Here is an 8014-nt window from a genome sequence, read left to right on the forward strand (position 1 = left end):
TCCAACCATTTACGGATGCTTTGTAACAGCGCTCAGTCAATTTGCCGTGTAAATTCGACGGCAACCATTCTTCAAGCTTTTCTACCCATTTCTTATTCTTTATAATACTTGAGTCCTGCAGGATTGCTAGAGATGAAAATGAAATTCCATATGAAACTTTTGAATGCTTTGTTATTGCTTTAAGTTAACTCTTCAGATATAAATCATTAAGAAAAACAAATTTAGCAATAAAGACTGTCTCGAAATTTTGCTTTACTATAGGAAGTGGCGTAAGTTTGAATTAGGCTGCCAGTAACTTTCCATAATGGGCTAACTTTTTCCCTCCTCCAAAGCTCTAACAACATAAAAAATTTCCCGACTAATCGTTCATATAACAATATTTATTTATATGAAGACTTTGAGTGAGACGAGCACTACTTTATAAAAGACTTTGAGTGAGATATATTCAGTGCTTTCACTTGCCCAAATAAAATAAACACTCATTTCATTCACTTTATTTTCATGAATAACTCCGCAAGGTACTTCCATGGAAAGTAATTGCTTTGGTGCCTACAGCTCTGCACCCAGAGCTCCTATACAGTTATGCCGCAAATTATAAGCGCATATTGCTAAGCATGCTCTAAACATGACGTAAGTTGACTTTCTGGGTATGAAGAGAAACATATAAAGTTTTGCCAAAAGCTAATAACCACTGCACAGTTATTTATGAAAATTATCTTTAAGTTCATGCATATGGTACAGTTTGACGATGAGTGAAAGCTCGACATCTATGAAACAGCATAACCGTTTGACACCTCTACACACACTTATAAACACACACACGCACACAAACCATTCTCCATCACCTCTAACAGCCATATTTCTGTAGTTCAGATAGTGCAAAATGTAAGGCTTGAGGTCAGATTCGAGAACTGCATTCCTTTTATATTTTATACACGTTCCTTATTTTCCTATATAGCTAAATCATATATTGCAAAAGTCATGCACTTGTGATATATTTCCTTCATTGCAAGATTCTTGTATGTAGCAAACCACCAGATTTTATCTTATGTAAAGTCAATAAAACTATATATTTATAATTCAAGTAGCATTTTTGATGCTGACTTACGTGTAGAAAAATAAAAAACTTCTACTTCGTTTGGAGAAAACCTGTACGAGCCAGCCAATAACTTCTTTTCTTTTTGTGCTTCCGTAGGAATAGCCAGATGGGAGCTTGTATACGTAACCAAAGTTTGTGTATGAATTGGAATAGGACCCAGCATTGTTGGCGATATAAATGTCATGACCACCTCCAAATGTTGGTCCATAGTATGTATTTGTGTACATTGCGTATTGCTGATATCTATAGATCGTGGATTTGAAAGGTTTTAGACCATCCTTGTTTTTGAACGAGAAAATAAAGGAATTTGGTGCTCTTATGTAACGACCACTTCCTATAATTAAAGAGAATTTCATAACAACAATTTAGTTGGATGCTCCTTATACAGAGATAGCTCATATTGCTTATTTCTCTCTCCATAGAAAAATCCAACGACTTATTGAAAGTCAACGTGTTATATGGTTATTTGTGATTTTGTCAAGATTTGTTTAACGATTCCAAAAATAAGCCGATTGCAAAAGCATCAGAAAATAATGCTGGATTTCGTAAATTGAGTGAAAAATCAATGAAGCCAAAACTTTTGCATTTCGCTTTCGTCTTTTTTCCGATAATACTCAATAAAAACTCTCCTGACTGACAGTGTAATCCTTTCCATTTATTTTTACGTCTTTATTTTCAATAATTTGACCGAAAATAGTTTGTAAAACGGTTGCAAATCTTGAGCAAGATCATACTTTTTGTTTACAATTTTCACATGAGCAATTACGTCGCCTACAGATAATTTTGAATACTTTGTAGGTGGCAAGACATTGACAATTATAACATTGACCAAGGTTTGAATATTTCTTGATATAATGCGAAAGTCAAATTCAATAATTGTTTTACTGTAGAAACTATTATTTGTAGACATGACGTCATACTTACAGATTTCGAGAATTATTTGCAGGTAGTTGACCAATCTCAACCGATATTGTTTAACTTGTGAATGATAATGTTGATTACTTGTAATTTTTCAATAGTCAGAGCTCGAAAATTTTTGATGATTTATCTTTGTTCATGCGTTTCTATTGTAAACATTTCGTAGTTTTTCTTAGTTAATATTGGCATACATGCATGTGTTAGCCGAAATGAAAAAGTTTTCAAGCAATTTGTATTCATAGATGCATGCATAAGCTACTAAGTCTAAAATTCCTTTCTACTTGCCAATACGTCATTTACAAGATAAAAATAGTTTTCTGTGTTTTGTTTATATTATTAGCTTAACACAGCTACAATTATACAGTTGTCTAATTTTCTCAAGCTTACCACCTCCCCAAGATTGCGATGCAAATCCCCCAAACACATACGATCCTTTTTTGATAATGACTAGTGTTGGTCCCTTCGAGTCACAACGACTGTGGAATTTGTTTGACCTCCAACCATTCACGGTTGCTCTGTAACAGAGCACCGTCTTATGACCTCTTAAGTTCGATGGCAGCCACTTTTGAAGCTGAGTTATCCATTGCGGCTTATTCTTTAGAATACTCGAGTTCCCCAGGATGTTTGCTAGGAATGACAATAAAATCATATATGAACCTTTTGTAAGCTTAACTTCAAGCCGGTAGCTTTAAGTATGACCTGTTTTAGAAACATAAAACATCAAGAAACTGTCATTTGATACAAGTTGACGTTTGTGGATGAAAGCTATTAAGAAAACTTATTATTAGCTTGGCAATGCTCTTTTTTACAAAACTTAAAAGATTATTTTATCAATTTACATTGCCATAGGCATAGCACATTGCATGGTTTCAAATTAGCATAACTTGACTTTTGGACTGTAAACAAATCATCTAAGTTGTTGGCACTTATTGCCAAAGAGCACGTGACTGTGGCCCATTCATTCATACGTGTTCATGTTACTGTTTAATATTTGCTGACCGCATAGCTTTTAATAAACAAATCAATTGTGTCACATCTTCCATTCTCTAAATAAACCTGTTAGCTTTACGCCCCTGTGGCTTAGATTGGAATAAACATTTGAAAATTTCATTCCATTTTGTACGTTCATATATCATGCTTTTATACAGAACTATTGTGCAGTCATTAGTGTTCAGATCCATTTTATATTAATTGATCTATTTCTGTAATTATGAGCCCATATTATGTTTATATTGTGGTTGTCAACTTACATGAATTAACACATAACAACTGGTATGCATCCTCAAACAACTTTACTTCCTTCTAAATATCGTCACAGCAACCCCGAGGGAGATTGTTTCCTGATGCACATAGAGTTGCAAAGGCCTTTTTCTTTTATTGCACCAATTCCTCAACTCTATCGCAGCATATGCTGTCAGCGATGTTCGTAGAAATTGTTAGGACACAAAAGATCACAACAAATATCCACTTGCTCGTCATGCTAAATTACATTGAGAAATAGAACGTCATTGAAATCGTGTTTTGATTATAAGCAGTGTATTGGAAAAGAGTGCTCTTAGTTATGATATGCAGTATTAAATTCCTTTGACATCTATTGTTTTCGACGAATTATTAAATGCATAATAGAATATGACCCTCCTTTCCCCCCTCCCCCCAAAAAATACTGATTTTCCTACACCTATGATATGGTTTGACGAGATTCTTTGTGTTAAAATTTTTCGTTATTTTACGTTCACTGTCATTTTCTGAGACGACAATGCTTATGATAGTTGGAAAATATTGCCGAGTCTTTACTTTGATGGCCATGGTGAAATTTTAGTAACCATCAACAAGATGCAAAATGTGTCGTGCAGCTAGTTCTCCCTGTGCACATTATAAAATTTAACGTTTATTCAAATTCAACATTCAACATTCACGGGTTAAATTGCACTTTGATAATAAATACTACGTTAAGTATCACGACTGTAGCGGATCAAGCGTTCCTCAAAATACATTATAGGTGATTAATTTTAAATTCAAAATACCTTCAGAACAAAACTGTTGGTTATCGATTTTAAAGAATAAAATTTTACCAATGAAGTTTCCTCAAAAGTATTCGGAAATATAAATAAAACCAAAAATAAGGTGCAGTCATTTATTTTGATGTACCTAAATTCGCAACTATATTACGAGATTGATGAAACAAACTTTCACATTCAATGATATTGAAAGTTATATAGCTACAACTCAAAGTTAATGTTAGCTAATATCCAAAGTAAATTATATGAGGTTCGAAGTTATTTTCAAAATAAAATATTTCAGGCTGCACACTCACAGTCGCTCATTTAAATTTGCATATTTAAGACTGAACACTTTTATCAAATGCTACTATGCAACTTTTGTAAGCATTTTTATGCAGGGGCGGATCTAGGAATTTTCAAACATCAGTCATAAAACGCCAGAGACGCTCCGCACCTGGGGGGGTCTGAGGCATTCTCCCCTGAGAAATTTTGAATTTCAGAGCCTTAAAAATGCCATTTTCAGCGTTTTAGAGCAATACAAAATGTATTTTGTGGGCATCGTTTTTGCGTAAACACAACACATCTTGCTTACGTTTTTTTCAAAAAAAAAATGAAGTGAACAATACTTAAATGTTTTGCCAAATATTTAGGCTCATTATCATGCCAAATATATGGCTCATTAGCATGTCTAGGAACGTAAAATTTATTTTACAATAATGCTATTCAAAAACAGATGTAGTCTTTAAAAATTTCTACCAAGTTGTCAGGCATAGACCCCCCTAGAGACCCCCATTCAAACCTCTATGTAATGAGTTAAATTAGAAATTTGGTACGACAAGTGACAGTTCATATATAGAGAAAAGCTCAGATTTCAAATCATGCAAGTTTATTGTAACCCTTTACCCATCTCCACATCAGTGCCAGCAAATTCACCTTTTGAGAAAAAACTCAAAATTTTTTTCTGCCAAAGATTAAGCAAAACTTATCAGAGTGAAAATTTGCAGTTAAGGACAGCTTAATACCATAAATGTTTATTAGGCATTTCACTAGACTATTATCTTCTGCAAGGTGTGCTATATAGCAATCACTAGTAGCATTGTATTATCAAATACAAACAGAATGTAACCAACATATCTTTAATTATATAATTACATGAATGTTAAAATTGGTTTATGTGTCATGCTTACTGGTTACGATAAATATCTTTTCATATGATCAAAGCTCGTTTAAATGTAAATCTGAAATAATTTAGTTTAGAAATTATACTGATCATCAGAAAAATTACATAGTGATCATGAAAAATACTTTGCTGTTTTGCCAAATTTCAAGTTTATCTGCATACATAGGAAGACATTTTTACTTTATAGAAAATGCTTTTCATACATCAATAGCCCTTTGGAATTTATGGCAAACCATCTGGTATGAGCCGTAGATTAACACACCTTTACATCTCTACATGAGGTGTTCAGTTAGAAAAGGGGACAATATGTGACATGGGACAACATTTCATGTATGTGAAATACTCAGGTTTAATACCATTCCAGTAAAATTGTCAAAATAAAAAGCTTCATGGATCAGAAGACTCAAAATCACAGGTTATAGTAAACAGCTTCTCATGTAATCAATGTTAGTTTTCTCAAATCTTAAACGATATGTAGTATAACTGTCCAATGATTGAATGATCAATGATCATAAACTGAAAAGCCCCAAACATTTGTTTATGATAAAGTAAATAGTAGTATGGCGCCTTATGGCTACAGATTTTTTGTCCATTGAAATATATTTGCAGGAATGTAGGATTTCGCTGCCCTATAACGGTCACGATTCCCCAAGCACTAAGGAAATCATAGCTAAAAGTCCTTCGGCAACAACAATTTTAGAAGCATCAATCTGCTTACCATACGCCATATTAACATAAATCGCATCACACACTCGCATAAATTGACTTTGATATATTACATTCATGCATACACTTCAGTTGTCCTTTACTTACGATTTTGGATGTAAATTTCTGCTGGTAAAACTCAAAACAATGTTGGCTTGCTTTTGAACATCAATGACTAAAATGTCGCTCGCGAGATCGTCTTTGCCAAGCATTTACAATTCATCCATAAATTTTTCACCCTGTTGAAAAAATTCCCAGTTTGGAAAGCAGCATTCATGTCAATATATAAATTTGTAAAAGATTTCCATAAATTCCATCTGATTGTAGTTTAGTTTCTATTATGCTTATAAAATTACTATGAAACGATCAAACATTCAATTCAGACAGTGAGCTTGACCAGTGTTGCCACTCACTATTTTACAAATTCCCAAGATTTTGAGCAAAAAGTCCCAAGATCCTTTAAAATATCCCAAGATCCCCCACAATCGTTTCTGGGGGACCTCTTTGTCATGGGTACACGATTAGCCGCACTAATGAACGCATAATGTAAGGACTGGAATGAATTGATTTTTGTTTTAATTTTAATTTCATAAAAATCGATAGTTTATGTATATAAGTGTTGAAATGATTAAATATAGTTCGTGAAACGCAACAGTACATAAAAAGTCAAACATGGTGATGGTAAAATCGTTGAAACAGCCAAATCGACAACATGCTAAGTGCTAACCAGACCCTATCTCAACAGTCTCTTCGTTTACAATGTCATAAACATCAGTCACATTTTCTTCCTGTTCCTGACGCTGACAATGTTTCTTAAAGTACTCCCTCCGACAATGACCAAATTGTACGTCTTTACAAGTTTCGTAGACGGCTCCCACGTGTAGCAATGCGCACCTTGTCGAGCAATAGCTTGTCTTATAATTAATCTGTTCCTCAAAGTTGAACAATGTAGGCGGTTGGTTTTAGGAGTCTTTATCATGTTAACTTGGGAAAAAATTCTCTCGACACAGGCAGATGAGTGAGGCAAAACAAGCAGGTTGCACATAAAATTTCCCAAAAGTTCAAACTTTTTATTGCCGTTACCATCTTTAATAGCTCTGATCTCATCCCAAAACTGTGTTGGGGAATTAGTCATGCCTTTAAGAGAGTCTGTGGCATATAACAATTGCCTCCACTGATCATCAAGTTCATCCAATTGATCTTCAGACACTAAAGACGAAAAATGGTGTGCTAATACCGCTATCGAGTTTAATGACCGCCTGCTGGATAATGCCTCTGAAGGGTTGACTGCTGATAACAAAGCTCGAACTCCATCACTTTTGAAAGAAAACCTCTTCTTTATTTGGTCACATAACTCAACGAGAAAGTTACGGCAATCGTTTCTGAAACGTTGTTCTTGGCTACCCAAAGACTGTTGGGTGCACAGGACTGTACATCTTCCTCCAAGATGAATATCGTTGAGAGGCTTGTATAGCTTTACGTCATTTGGATCAATCTCGTCCAACGGTGTTTCTCGTACGACTTTGTCGTGGATAAACATGGCCAAAATGCTTCTATACTCATCCGATATAGAACTGTACAGTGTGTGCAGCTTGAAATCTTGAGCCTGAAATTCAGCATTTAATCTGTCCACTTTTGACAATATGTAATTTAGGAATGCCATAATATGCTTGGTTCCATTCGTCGTCATGGTTTCATAGATCTTGACTGCCCCGTCTACACGATCACATGGAGACTCAGATTGAAAGAAAAGTTTTAATGCATCCCATTGCTCTAAAATTCTGGCAACAACTTGGCCTCGGGAGAGCCATCTCGTCTGTGAAAGCTTGAGAACTTTATGACGAGGCGCTTCAACAATATCTTGTATGAGACGGAACTGGTGTTGTCGCCGACTGCTATGGGAAAAATAACAGCAGACATCTTTCACAAATGCTTCCAACCATGAAGGTAGGCGACAACTTGCATAGTGTGCGCAGAGAGCAAAGGAGTGACAAATGCGACCAAAGACAAATACACCAGGTACATCTTTTTTTAAAAGACGTGTCACACTTATTTATAAATTCATAATACGAGATAATATTACCTATAAAATATTTAAACAAAATATCCCAA

At 34.7% G+C, this 8014-nt stretch overlaps 1 long non-coding RNA gene across 1 annotated transcript; it reads right to left on the reverse strand.

Annotated features, from left to right (window-relative positions):
* Window positions 1–5: 5 nt before the first annotated feature.
* LOC124445540 lies at window positions 6–6041 on the reverse strand. Its single transcript, XR_006948186.1, has 5 exons — window positions 6011–6041; window positions 3268–3497; window positions 2408–2644; window positions 1109–1433; window positions 6–126 (listed from the first exon to the last, which is right to left on the reverse strand). It is a non-coding gene; the product is annotated as an uncharacterized LOC124445540 (long non-coding RNA).
* Window positions 6042–8014: the final 1973 nt, after the last annotated feature.

The sequence above is a fragment of the Xenia sp. Carnegie-2017 genome, unplaced genomic scaffold (assembly GCF_021976095.1).
Source record: "Xenia sp. Carnegie-2017 unplaced genomic scaffold, XeniaSp_v1 HiC_scaffold_22, whole genome shotgun sequence".
Taxonomy (NCBI): domain Eukaryota; kingdom Metazoa; phylum Cnidaria; class Anthozoa; order Malacalcyonacea; family Xeniidae; genus Xenia; species Xenia sp. Carnegie-2017.